The sequence below is a fragment of the Asterias amurensis genome, chromosome 17 (genome assembly GCF_032118995.1).
Source record: "Asterias amurensis chromosome 17, ASM3211899v1".
NCBI classification, from domain to species: domain Eukaryota; kingdom Metazoa; phylum Echinodermata; class Asteroidea; order Forcipulatida; family Asteriidae; genus Asterias; species Asterias amurensis.
The window spans coordinates 6633316-6648157 of record NC_092664.1 but is presented as its reverse complement, the minus strand read 5'-3'; the positions used below and the strand labels follow the sequence as shown (position 1 = coordinate 6648157).

The 14842-nt window shown below is 39.5% G+C and overlaps 1 long non-coding RNA gene across 1 annotated transcript; it reads left to right on the top strand.

Moving 5' to 3' along the window:
* Positions 1-2108: 2108 nt before the first annotated feature.
* On the top strand, positions 2109-13230 carry LOC139950019 (uncharacterized). The gene is made up of 7 exons (XR_011787607.1): positions 2109-2194; positions 6167-6284; positions 6904-7036; positions 9557-9655; positions 10337-10432; positions 12209-12326; positions 12727-13230. It is a non-coding gene; the product is annotated as an uncharacterized lncRNA (long non-coding RNA).
* The last annotated feature ends 1612 nt before the right edge of the window (positions 13231-14842 follow it).

The following is a 14842-nucleotide window of genomic DNA, read 5'->3' as shown; positions in this document are numbered from 1 at the left end:
GGCCCCTGATCTTGGCCTTGGTGGCCCTTCGAAAGTTTCCCATTTAATGGCCAGTTTGCGACCGTCCTTTACGAGATTCAGTTAGCCCTTAAAGGAACACGTTGCTTTGGATCGGTCGAGTTGGTCTTTGAAAAGCGTTCTGTAACCGTTTGTTATAAAATGCATATATATTGTTAGAAAGATTTGAAAAGGTAGAATACACATGATATACACAAAATAAAAAAATATGCCTCGAAATTGCGTGGTTTTCTTTTAACCTCGTCCACAAACACAGTCGGCCATTAATTTTATGGGAGTCAAAACTTCATAATGGCCGACCGTGATAGTTCGCGAAGTAAAAGGAAAACCGTGCAATTTTGAGTGATACTAATTGTGTGGATCATTATATTATACTTTTATAACATCTTTCTAACCATGCATTTCATAACAAACGGTTTCAAACACTCTTATTGACCAACTCGTCCGATCCAAGGCAACGTGTTCCTTTAAGTATGGTTGGAGGTGGAACAAGCCCCGTACGCCTTCTTGTTCTACCTCCACGATGAAGGAACCCCCCATTGTAACGACAAGGTGATGTAAAATTGAATCCGACACCCCATACAATTATGTTATTATAACAATTCACTGATGCTAGGACCACAGAGCAAGGACCTGTGGGACAACCTCGCTTGGAGCAGTGTTCTCTAAACATGCCTTAAATCCAAAAGACAATGGGAGAACAGAAGGCAACTTATACGAGAATAAGAAGGCAACTTATAACCTTCAACCATGGAGGAAAGAAACACCTCTCAACTGAACGGAACGTAACTCTCTACGAACACAAACACATCGGAAAGAAACAGTGACAAACTAAAGACTTGTTGACATCTCAGTCGCTCTCGCCTCCTGACAAGGTCCTGCCTCTCGGCCACTGAAACACCGGTACAGGCAATTATCTGGATGTTTGGTTGAAGACAAAGAGTGTCACAACGTGTAGATGGTTATCGTGTGACTAATTGGTCTTTGACAAAGGTGGGTGGGCGTCTTATGAGAAGGTATGGACGCAATGTTGAGGTTTTCAGGAAGACTGCAATACAAGCCCTTTCTAATCGTGTTAGTTCTGGCTTTGATAAATCCCAATTCCCACTGGAAAACGTGAAAATCTCTTTCAACATTCCAGACACAAACCTAAAACATTACTGGTCATTCGTTAATAAGTAACTCCACATTCATGTACTTTACACACAAGTATGATTTCCCCGAGCAAAAGTGAACGCTGCGGACGCAAACCGTGAGTGTCCTTCATGATCTTACTCAAGGAGAAGGGATATCCTCCCCCCGGAGTTCTCCAGTGTTTCTCGGTGTACAAGAAGCATGGAAGAGTTTGGAAAAACAAAATATGTCTATAGATAACACATAGATCAAACAAGATCCAAAGAATAAGAGTAACTATAAAAATAAATATGAATAGTTAACTTGCGGGTACAACCATGAGTAAAAATATCTTTCGAAGGAGTGGTGGCTCTGGAAAGAGTCTTCATTCTTCTGAAGACAAGCAGAGTATACTGTTCGAAACGTCGATACCAAACCGGCTCTTTTCAGAGCCACCATTCATTCAAAAGAGATTTTACTCATGAACCCGCAAATTTTGATAACTATAGATCCTATTCATAGTTATATTTGATAGTTATTAAGCTTCAAACACCATTTTAAGATCCAAAGACCTCACAATATAATGAGGGTGGAATTCAGTGCATCTCCAGTAGAGTCAAAATTACCTGGGAATTACCTGTTTCTCGAAAACTGTCACTTCATATGGAGTCGTTTCTCACAACGTTTTATACCATCACTCTCTCCCCATTACTCGTCACCAAGTAAGATTTTATGCTAATAATTAATTTGAGTAATTACCAATAGTGTCCACTGCCTTTAAGCATTCCTTTCTGTAAAAGTAAGGCAGCGAGGTAGAAGTTCCTCACTCGAAAAACTTATTACCTTCAGACTGCCCTACACCTGTACACTGTGTGGGAGTGGTTAGTTCTGTCACGTCCGTAATAGGCACAACGCGCATGCGCTCATTGTGCAGGCGGGCTGCTTGGTTTTGGGGGCCGTGTGCTTTAAATCCAAAATGGAGACAGGCCATGCTTGCTTTTTGCCGCACATGTGGAGAAAGAAAACTGGTCCGAAAAGGAGAAAATTCGCACCGAATTCCAACGTGAGTACTTCAATATTTACAATCCACACTCATAGAAACTGTTGTTGTAATGAGAGAATAAAAAATGTCTATGCTAGTTTTTTTTTTACAAGAAAAGTTCGAACACAACACACTATCGATTGAGTAAAATTGTTTCATTAGATAGCACCCTCTATCGGCAGGAGTAGGACAGGCATGTACACCGCAATCATCATGCGCAATCATCATCACAACATTGTTAGATGGATGAATAAAACCTCCATTGATATGGTGTGATGAGAGGGAGTAGTCTGTAAGTTCACTTACAATATGAATCTATATATAATCAAGATTAATATCTCTTTCAAATATATATTATTATCCTCTTACCTGTTTTCTCGGTATTATTAAATATTAAAATGTAAGTGTTTTTCTTTGAATTTGAACAATGATACAAAATATCATCAACTGAACTGATTGATGCCCTTATTGCCATTTGTTTTTATAAGAAATATGCAAATATAATTAAAACATAAATAAAACTTGAGGTGAGGGACATTGAAATTTTCACACCACACACCACACTTCGATGACTTCAACTGTCCCATGAGAGTTTTGAGTTTTTCCTGTTTTCAAGGCAAATGAGAAAGTATGGTTTCCCGGTGGAGCCATATATGTGGAAGAAATATCTGCAGTGACTACTAACAAATGTTCTGTCAGGGGTTGCCCTTAACTTTTTTTCAACTGGCCAGCAGGACCAGTTGGCTTGATTTTTCACTGGTCCGCCAAGTTTTTGACTGGTCCGTCAATTTTTTGTTAACTAAAAGTATACTGTTGTAAACCAACTGCTCGATTTCCAATTGTCGCTATTTCAAAATTCAACATGAATTGCAACGTCAACTTAACTGCACTGGAAGCCATACTTAATTTATGAGTACCAAGTTATTGTGTTTGTAAGGGGGCTCACTTGTTTGAGAGTATTTTTTTTTTAAATGTAATAACCATAATATTATTAAAATTAATTTAAAAACAGGTCAAATTATTTGTCATGCAAATTGGAAAATTTAATATGATCTTTATTAAGGTAGTTTACGGTTTATTGTAAGCACTCAAACTTTTTTATGACAAAAATTAGTGTTTTACTAAACAAAAAAAACCCTTTAAAATCGACTGTTAAAAATATCATTAACTTTTTATGTGTTGCCTTCAAATCTACGGTGGGGAGGGTTACGTGCGATCGCTCAAGTTATTTTATCATGTATTAACATTGCCTGTTTGTACTTTTAGTAAGTATTCATGAACATAATACATCGTACCGATAACAGAAGTTCCCAAAATCTTCCGACTTTCGTCCAGAAAAACCCCCAACAAAAAGTATAGACATGAAGAAGCATACGAGTTTTACGGTATTTTTTTCAATTATGTGTATGGAATGGTCGGTGCGGGCGTCTGTTTTGTGAACAGAATTCTTATTTAAAGCAGCAAAAATAACTGCGCCTTTGTTTAACCATGGAGGTATTGCATTCTAGAACCCAAGTCTTTCTTAAAATCTACCCGCAAAAACCCCAAACAACCGCGCATTATATTTGCCCAATAAAACCATGGAGCAAAACTAGATGGCCCATGGGCCACCAATAGCCCGCAACAAACAAGCCCCAAATAACAAAAAAATTAAGCAAAATCAGGACGGAAGAACTAAACACAATTAAACACAATTAAATACTCCTTTTTGCTCATCTAGAGTATCCTAACTTTGTAGTTTTTGTTAAATGAGCCTCACCGTCTCGCGTGTTTTTCGTAAACACGCTAGACTCTTATTCCAACACGGAAATCTGCTCCGTTTACCGACAATGCTGCTGACAGAATGTGTTTTGCTTTGTGGTCTTTTGTCAAGGCGATTGAAGCTAGTTTTGTAAGCTATCGCGTACTTTCACCAATAGAGGGCGTCTATTCTCACGCTATCGAATATTCTGAAACGCCTTATAGCATTCAATGTTTCTTACACTTTTACTAAACACGTGAACTAATACGAATACTACAAGCCCTTGCGTTGCATGATGGGATTTTGCGCTGTGTGTACGTGTGTATGCGTGATCGTCAGAAGTTTGCCAGCGTTCAGCGGCACTTCGAGTGATTTTATAAAGTTTTATCTAAACCTTGAGTGAATGTTTTTACGTTTCATTCGAGCCTAAAAATATTTTAAAAATAGTCATAGGTACCGCTGCCGATATGTTTGACTGGTCAGCCAGACCAGTTGGCAAGGTGTTTCAGCTGGTCCGCCGCGATTTCTACTGGCCAACGGACCAGCGTTAAGGCCGAACGCTGTCTGTGAGTCTCTAGGTATGACTCTACAAAGTTGTCGTCATTCTTTCAAAATGTTTTTTTTTAATTACATTTTAAATATTACTGCTTATACTACAACTACACTGGCTCCCAATAGCCCAATTTGTATTGAGTTCCGCACGCTAGTCCATACCTACAAATCATTAAACCACAGTGCTCCAGATTATCTCTCTTCACTTTTAATAAACTAAATAAAAAGTGTGAATAATTATTGCCTTTCAAATTTTTTTTCAGTTTTAATTTTTTTTTTATTATTATAATATTTATAATAAAGCATATTAGTAGACAGTTATAATTGAATCACCAAGACCAAGCCAATGTTTAAATTTTATTTATTAATAATAATATTGATATGAGGGTTAATTGAAATAAAGTCTCCAAATATATAAGAAAATTATGAAAGGCATATGGCTTCTTTAAAGACACTGGACACTATTGGTAACAGGGAACGTTTTCGTCCAAAATTTTTGTATAGCAAAACTGCTAATGTAACATATTATTTTGTATGGCCAAATCAAAATTTTGCATAGCAGTTTCATAAATTTTGCATAGCAAATTTAAAAAACTGCTTCAATTGCAGATACGTAAATTTGCCAAACGGGTAAAGGTCTTAAGGCGAAATTTAAGAAAATGCTGTCATAGTTTGCGATAACGTAAGGAGGATCACGTTATCGCAACTATATGTAGTTGTCATAAGGACTAGCTTGTAACTTTAATGTTTTAATTGTGGGAAAAAAAGAAGAAGTGACATCTCCTGGCACGAATCTGAAGTATCATGGGTGTCAGCACTAACGAGACATCCAGTGTCAACTGGTAAAGGACGCAATAACCATCAAATTGTTGTTTATTGATCCAACAATTTTCAATGTCTAGACTTGGATTATTTTTCAAAAATTAACGCACCAAAATTAGCCTTTAATGTTAAATAAACTTTGCATCAAGTGAATTTATAATTGAGAATGATTGGAACAATATTGCCTAATTAAATATTCACATGGCTGTAACTTGAATAATTAATTAAGAATTTTAATCTAATTAAATCAAAAAATTAAGGTAGCCCATAAACTTTCATATGATATATGATTTGTCACTTTCTGATAATTATAATTTGACATTTGACAATTTTTGAAGTCAAGTGTTAAGTCAATACGATTTTGATGCAGGAAAGAATATATTATAATAAAAAAATCTGGACGATTACAATAGCTGTTCAGACTGAAGTCCGGAACAGCTTATAAATAGAACTTGTGCAAGTTTAGGAGACAACTTTAGAACAACTTAATAAAAGGAACAACATGAAGTACATGTTTTTTAACCTATGATATTCAGTTGGAAAAGGAGGGTTTTACGTACTACGATAAGATTGTTATATCTCATACCTTCGAAGACCAATTATTGAGCTTAAATTTTCACAGGTTTATTATTTTATGCATTTGTTGAGATACACCAAGATTCTACCTCTATGCACCAAGTGAGAAGACTTGTCTTCAACAATTTCCAATAATGTCCAGTGCCTATAATAACATTTGGGCCTAATATAAAAAAAAAAAACCAAGGGGTAAGTCCATCAATTTAATCTATTTCGGCAAAACAATGATAAGGAAGGTCTAGGCTTCATTTTCATGGTGGCAACCCTAAATTTTCTTTTCATTTCATTTCTTCTTTCTGCAGATTGAGTTTTCCTGACAAATCTTCAGTCACTGTGTCTGTCCATCACACTCAACAGAGATGTCTAAATCTTTCAATGTTACGTCTCGCAGACTAATCTGCTCAACATCCTGATATACAGGTATGATTCACAATATTATTCAGACTGTGTCACGGCGATATTTCGCGATTTATCGATATTTTGATTAAAACAAATCGATCGGATATCGAAATCGTTCACAAATTAGTATTGCGATATTCGATAATATCTTGGTATCGCCCAAGCTTAGTCACGGCTCAAAATAACCAAATGGGACTCACAGCAATAAGTGTGGTACCCTGTGCTTTGGTAGTTAACATTTTCCTCATAGAGTGCCCCCTACCAGAGGAAAATCACTCTGCCCTTCAAGAGTGAATTTCAAGGCCATTGTATGGCTCTGCTTACATCCGAATTATGTGCTTGCGATCACCATTTTGCAAGCCTCGAGCTAGCTGTGTAAGCGTTGAGTGCCTACATGAAGCCACGCACCCAAGCAAAAATCCCCTGCTAACCAGTGGAATACGCCAGGCCAGGCAGGTATTCCCTGCTTCTGTAAGCGCCGATTCTTTGCTTATGGTAAGCAGAGCCATGAGTCTGGGCCCTGCTGTATTGAATATTGAACCAGCCACTAATTGGAAATTCTGCATGACTCCATCAGTAGTTTACTCGGTAAATGTGTAAATTTGTACTCATTCCTTCATGTTTTGTCATTCTTCCACAGTTTTCTTGCAGAAAAAGTGTCCGATCTTCAATCATCGTGGCTGTCCAGCAAACTGAGCAGAGATGTCACATACTATCAATGTTGAAGCATCTCTTGAGTGGACACACTCAACTATGACATCTCACACCAAAAGGTACAATTCATGATGGACATTGAGTCATGAGAAGTGTTTTTAAAATGGTAGCTTACTATGTGAAAACAAGTGCTACATGTAGGTATTCTGAATTGCCTCTTTTGTGAGTGACTTGTCTCGACCCCCAAAAAGTCCTCAGCGGGGAACCACAAGTGTCAAGACCAGGACTTTTGCCATATTGTGATTCAAGGGATCTGTGCCAAGTGGTTGAGTTCACTGGACTCAAGCTTTGGTGTTGCTGATCAGCAGAGTTTGTTTTCAACATGTTCAAGTGATGGTCTTGACACTTGTGGTCCAGCGCACTTGACTCAAGCTCTGGTGTTTCTGTTCAGCAGAGTTGGGTTAAAGTGCTGGTCTTGACTCTTGTGGTCCAGCACACTGGACTCAAGCTCTGGTGTTTCTGATCAAATTGACCCTTGTGGTCCAGGACACTGGACTCAAGCTCTGGTGTTTCTGATCAACAGAGTATGGGTTAAAGTGCTGGTCTTGACACTCTGGTCTAGTTCACTGTCCATTTTGGGCCTAAAAGTGAAAAAAAATCACAAGGGGCAAGTCCAGCATTTTTATCAATTTTGGCTCTAGTGTTTCTGATCAGCAGAGTTTCTGTTCAAGTGCTGATCTTAACATTCTGGTCGAGTTTACTGGACTCAAGCTCTGGTGTTTCTGATCAGCAGAGTTTGGGTTCAAGTGATGGTCTTGACACTTGTGGTCCAGCGCACTGGACTAGAGCTCTGGTGTTTCTGATCAGCAGAGTTTGGGTTCAAGGCCTGGTCTTGACACTCTGGTCTAGTTCACTGGACTCGAGCCCATGTGTTTTTGATCAGCAGAGTGCGGGTTCAAGTCCTGGTCGTGACACCTTGGGGCCAATTTCATAGAGCTGCTTAAGCAAAAAATTTGCTTAAGCACAAAAATAGCTCGCTTGTTTTACACATGTTACTGGCCAAAATGTCATGCCATATACATTGCTTGTGACTGGTATTTAGCTGTTGTTTACTTAGCATAACAATTAAGTTGAGTCTTGGCCGGTTATCTGATTTTACAAAGCAAGGATTTTTTTGCTTAAGCAAAATTTTGTGCTTTAGCAGCTATATAAAATTGGGTCCTGGTCTAGGTCACTGGACTCGAGCTCTGGTGTTTCTGATCAGCAGAGTGTGGGTTCAAGTCCTGGTCTTGACACTCTGGTCTAGTTCACTGGACTCACGCTATGGTGTTTTTGATCAGGAAATGTGGGTTCAAGTCTTGGTCTTGACACTCTGGTCTAGTTCACTGAACTCAAGCTCTGGTGTTTTTGATCAGGAAATGTGGGTTCAAGTCTTGGTCTTGACACTCTGGTCTAGTTCACTGAACTCAAGCTCTGGTGTTTTTGATCAGCAGAGTTTGGGTTCAAGTCCTGGTCTTGACACTCTGGTCTAGGTCACTGGACTCAAGCTCTGGTGTTTTTGATCAGCAGAGTTTGGGTTCAAGTCCTGGTCTTGACACTCTGGTCTAGTTCACTGGACTCCAGCTCTGGTGTTTCTGATCAGCAGAGTTTGGGTTCAAGTCCTGGTCTTGACACTCTGGTCTAGTTCACTGGACTCGAGTTCTAGTGTTTCTGATCTGCAGAGTTTAGGTTCAAGTCCTGGTCTTGACACTCTGGTCTAGTTCACTGGACTCAAGCTCATGTCTTTTTGATCAGCAGAGTTTGGGTTCAAGTCCTGGTCTTGACACTCTGGTCTAGTTCACTGGACTCGAGTTCTAGTGTTTCTGATCTGCAGAGTTTGGGTTCAAGTCCTGGTCTTGACACTCTGGTCTAGGTCACTGAACTCAAGCTCTGGTGTTTTTGATCAGCAGAGTTTGGGTTCAAGTCCTGGTCTTGACACTCTGGTCTAGTTCACTGGACTCGAGTTCTAGTGTTTCTGATCGGCAGAGTTTGGGTTCAAGTCCTGGTCTTGACACTCTGGTCTAGTTCACTGCCCAGCATTTTTAGCTATTTTGGGGTCTAACATTGAAAAATCACAAGGGGTAAGTCCAGCAACTTAACAAAATCACAAGGGGTAAGCCCAGCATTTTTAGCCATTTTGGGGTCTAACATTGAAAAATCACAAGGGGTAAACCCAGCATTTTTAGCAATTTTTGGGCCCAAAGTTGAAAAATCACAAGGGGGTAAGTCCAATATTTTTAGCCGTTTTGGGCCTAATATTGAAAAAAATCACAAGGGTTGAGTCCAGCACTTTGGGGCCTAAAATTGAAAAAATCATGAGGGGAAAGTCCAGCATTTTTATTCAATTTTGGCCAAAAAATAACAAGCTGGGTCAGTCCAGCATTTTTAGCCATTTTGGACCTTATTTCGAAAAAAACCTTAAGAGGTCAGTAAGTCCAGCAATTTAATCAAATTTGGGCCTTACGTTGAAAAATATCACAAGGGGTATAAGTCTAGCAATTTTATCCAATCTGGGCCAAAAAATAACAAGGGGAGGTCTAGGCTTCAGTTTTTAACGATGGCAACCCTTAATTTTTGTTTCTTTCCATTTCTTTGTGCAGATCGAGTGTTTTAGACGAATCAATCACACTCAACAGAGACGTCTTAATCTTTCAATGTTACGCCTCGCAGGATAATCTGCTCAAGGACCTGATTTACAGGTAGGATTCACAATAATATTCCTACAGAAGACGATCAAAGCATACTGATCGAAACGTCGAGTTGAAACCAAGGGTTCTTTTCAGAACCACCCCAAATCATTTAGAGATAGTCATTACATGGTGTTAACGCAAACCTTTCCATATAATAATATTCCTGTGTCAGGTCTCGAATTAATCGACGGGACCCACCACAGCAATTGGTGTGGTGCCCTGTGCTTTTGTAGTGATGCCATTTTCAAAGATATTATACAAGTTTACATTTTCCTGATGGAGTTCCCCCTACCAGAGGCAAATCACTCTGCCCACCAAGAGTGAAGTTCAAGGCTAGGGCCCAATGTTTGGTCAAAGTCAAATTCTGTGCTTGCGATCACCATACTCTGCTTGCAGGGTAAGCGTTGAACATCTGTGCTAGCTGTGTAAGCATGGAGTGCCTAGGCACGCACCACAGCCAAACTTTCCAGCTAACCAGTGAAATACACCGGACATGAGCACAGAATTCCCTGCTTCCGTACACACCGATTCTTTGCATACAACAAGCAGAGCCATGAATTGGGCCTTGCTGTATTGAATATTGAACTAGCCACTGAGAAATTCTGCATGACGCCATCAGCAGTTTACTCAGTAAATGTATAAATGTGTCCTCACCGATCGAATTCCTTCATGTTTTGTCAATTTCTACAGATGAATCAATGCAGATAAAGTATCCCATCTTCAATCATGGTGGCTGGCCATCACATTTAGCAGAGATGTCTCAATCTATCAATGTTGAGGCAAGGGGTAAGTTCAGTAGTTTTATCAAATTGGGGTCTAAAATTTAAAAGTTCACACAGGGTAAGTCCAGCAGTTATTCAAATTTAGGCTGAAAATAACTTGTGTCAATGACGGTTTTTTCCCATAACCGATATATAGAAAATTTAATATCGAGTATACTCGATATATCGAGTATTTCCCGCGTGCAAGATGGAAGCCTAAAAACAGCACTTGGTATACTCATGGAGGTAGAAATATATATACCGTAGACTGACAGTATAATAGGGTTACATTTCAACCTGTTTTTGTCTGATCCCCCGAACTTGTTTGTAGTTCAAACAATTTCAAATTGCGTAGTCGTGCCCCGATTATTTCTGGTTTTACAACAAAGTATGATCGCCGCTACCGCTGGCTCGGCCAACTGGTGAACGCTCACCACAATTCTCGATTCGTGATTGGCCATGATTGGCCGTCTCAAAATGACACAGAGCCTTTGTGAGTTGCGTGACTGGCCGACATTATGGTGTCAGTTGCCGATGCATTGACGTAGAAGTGTCAATCAAGTTGTCCGACAGGCGCGTGACCAACCTTTACGGTTGAAAATGGTTGAGGTAATCATCAACAAAAATCACTAGAAAGTCCCGCAAAACACAGACCTACCACTCTGCGATCACAATACACAACGCATGCAGCATGCAGTCACATAGTCTCCAATAAAGGCTCGTAGTCTTTTTACTTTGAATTCTATAATAAAGGCAAGGAACATTGAGTGCTAGAATGCGATACTACCTTGACCAAAGACTGCACGTGTCTGTGCATGCTTGGGCAAATGGATTTTCCCCCAGAATTGCAATAACCATACATGCTGGTGTGCATGTTAAACCGTACAACAGCATAATCTTCCATGGTACACATGCAATAGCCGCCGACAGCGTGGTCTGCGAAGCATATAGTTCCTCGGAAATGTTAGCTAGTTTACCGAAAACAACACAAAGTGTAGGCTTTATTTGACCAAAATGACGCCATTATGATACCTTGGATTGATAGAAAGATTATTTTACTGTATAACGTAAGATTGTTTTCTTCCTTGTTTTGTTTTGTCTCGTTGATTCGTGGAAGTTTTTGTGGGGTGAAGACGCATTGATTTTGATCACATGCGCAATGGGAAGTTGCATCTTAAACAGCCGATGGGGCAGCAGCGGTGGTTTCCTTTGAGGTTTTACCGAGCACTCGCCGCGGGGTCGTGAACTTCTGCGGCGGGCCACCGGCTGATGGTTGAAAAACTTGGTTGTAAAATGTATTTTATTTGATAGAGCAACTCAAAATGATGATACTACATAACGACGATGACGACTTTTCTAAGACGATTTCGATGTCAAAAAAATATCGAGTTTTTGAGTATTTTCGATATATCGATGGACATTAGCTGAAAATAAAAAAAAAAACCATAAGGGCTAATTAAGTCTAGCATTTTTATCATATTTGGGGCACCCAAATGGGGAAAAAAAACTCAAGAAGTCCAGCATTTTCTTAGGCCTAAATTCAAGAAAAATCACAATGGGTATGTCAAGCAGTTTTTAACCAAAGATTTTGATCAAATTTTAAAAAGTTACAATGGGTAAGTTAAGCAGTTTTAAAATCAAGGTTGGGTAAAAAAAAATGAACAAATCACAACTGGAGGTCTAGGCTTGGATAAAATATTAAAGTAAGAAGAAAATTTATTTTTCAACATGGCCACCTATGTTTGATATTTACAGTCCTTTACTCATAATGTCCTTCTTATTCCATTGTTTTTCTCTGTAGATCGAGTAATCTTCATACATGGTGGCTGTCCATCACACTGAGCAGAGATGTCTCGATCTATCAATGTTGAAGCCTTGCAGAGTCGACAGCACTCAACTATAACATCTAATATCTAAAGGTACAATACATGATGGACATTGAGTCATTAGAAGTGTTTTTAACATATGTCAGCTTCAGGCCTTGAACTACGCTTTTTAAGGGGCACAGCAATTTTCTTCTGGTATTAAAGGGGCACTTCTATGAGAAAATGTAAGTTTGTAAGTGGCCCTTCACAGGGCACCACAGCGAGAGCACAGGGCACCATAGCATTTGCTGTGGTCGTGGGTAATTTCACAGCCTTGTGATTTTTTTAAATTTTGGCCTAAATTTTATGTAACTGTTGAAATTACCCCTTTATATGGTGTGTTTAATCATGAACAAAAATGGGTCAAACATTTTGCGTTTTCGTATTAAGTGGTGATTTCTAAATCATCAAAGGTTTTTAATCTTTTCTTGTTCTTTTTTTTCGCCTTCTACAGATCAAAATCCAGACAGAGAGTGTCGGATCTCACAAGGAGTCAGCGTCCATCATCGGTAGAGATGCACAACCTTTTTTGTAATTTGTAACTATTCGTATATTATAGGGATTTAGTAACTTAGTGAATCGTAACTTTCTTTGTTGTGTGATGATTTGCTCACACTTTTTGTTGTGTGGTGAATCGCTGGCACTTTTTGTTGTGTGGTGAATCGTTGACACTTTTTGTTGTGTGGTGAAGCGCTGGCACTTTTTGTTGTGTGGTGAATCGCTGACACTTTTTGTTGTGTGATGAATCGCTGACACTTTTTGTTGTGTGGTGAATTGCTCACACTTTTTGTTGTGTGGTGAATTGCTCACACTTTTTGTTGTGTGGTGAATCACCGACACTTTTTGTTGTGTGGTGAATCACCGACACTTTTTGTTGTGTGGTGAATTGCTCACACTTTTTGTTGTGTGGTGAATCACTCATACTTTTTGTTGTGTGGTGAATCACCGACACTTTTTGTTGTGTGGTGAAGCACTTACACTTTTGTTGTGTGGTGAATTGCTAACACTTTTTGTTGTGTGGTGAATCGCTGACACTTTTTGTTGTGTGGTGAATTCCTCACACTTTTTTGTTGTGTGGTGAATTGCTCACACTTTTTGTTGTGTGGTGAATCGCTGACACTTTTTGTTGTGTGGTGAATTGCTCACACTTTTTGTTGTGTGGTAAATCACTCATACTTTTTGTTGTGTGGTGAATCATCGACACTTTTTGTTGTGTGGTGAAGCACTTACACTTTTGTTGTGTGGTGAATTGCTGACACTTTTTGTTGTGTGGTGAATCGCTGACACTTTTTGTTGTGTGGTGAATTGCTCACACTTTTTGTTGTGTGGTGAATTGCTGACACTTTTTGTTGTGTGGTGAATTGCCCCCACTTTTTGTTTGTGCTGAATTGCTCACACTTTTGTTTTGTGGTGAATTGCTCACACTTTTTGTTGTGTGGTGAATCACTCACACTTAAGCTGTGTGCTGAATTGCTCCCATTTTTACTGTGTGGTGTATCACTCACACTTTTTGTTGTGTGGTGAATCGCTCACACTTAAGCTGTGTGGTGAATTGCTCACACGTTTGCTGTGTGGTAAATCGCTGACACTTTGTTGTGTGGTGAATTGCTTAAACTTTTTGATGTGTGGTGAATCACTGACACTTTTGCTGTGTGGTGAATCACACACACTTTTGCTGTGTGGTGAATAACTCACACTTTTGCTGTGTGGTGAATCACTGATACTTTTGCTGTGTGGTGAATCACTCACACTTTTGTTGTGTGGTGAATCGCTCACACTTTTGCTGTGTAGTGAATCACTCACACTTTTGTTGTGTGGTGAATCACTGACACTTTTGCTGTGTGGTGAATCACTCACACTTTTGCTGTGTGGTGAATCGCTCACACTTTTGCTGTGTGGTGAATCACTCACACTTTTGCTGTGTGGTGAATCGCTCACACTTTTGTTCTGTGGTGAATCACTCACACTTTTGCTGTGTGGTGAATCGCTCACACTTTTGTTGTGTGGTGAATCGCTCACACTTTTGCTGTGTAGTGAATCACTCACACTTTTGTTGTGTGGTGAATCACTCACACTTTTGTTGTGTGGTGAATCGCTCACACTTTTGCTGTGTAGTGAATCACTGACACTTTTGCTGTGTGATGAATCGCTCACACTTTTGCTGTGTGGTGAATCACTCACACTTTTGCTCTGTGGTGAATTGCTCGCACCTTTGCTGTGTGGTGAGTCACTCATTCTTCCCTCTATGTGATGATCCATACTTCCCTTGTGTGGTCAATTATCAAACTGGGAACTTGAACCATGTCAAAGAAATGTTACTCTCACTATTCTATCTCATTCAATTAGGTCATTCCAGTTAGGCATGTGCTGATGTATGGAGTTTGACACACTTGGTTGCCATATAGTGGAGCCGGATGGGACTTTTTTCCCCAGAGGGTATTAGATAGGCGGGGTTTTCGCCCATCTCATACATCAGCAGTTAGCAGCCATGCAACATCTGATTTTTATGGTTTTGGTTTTTCTTAACCATTGAAAAATGAAAAACCACAGTAAAATACCTTGCTGTGCCT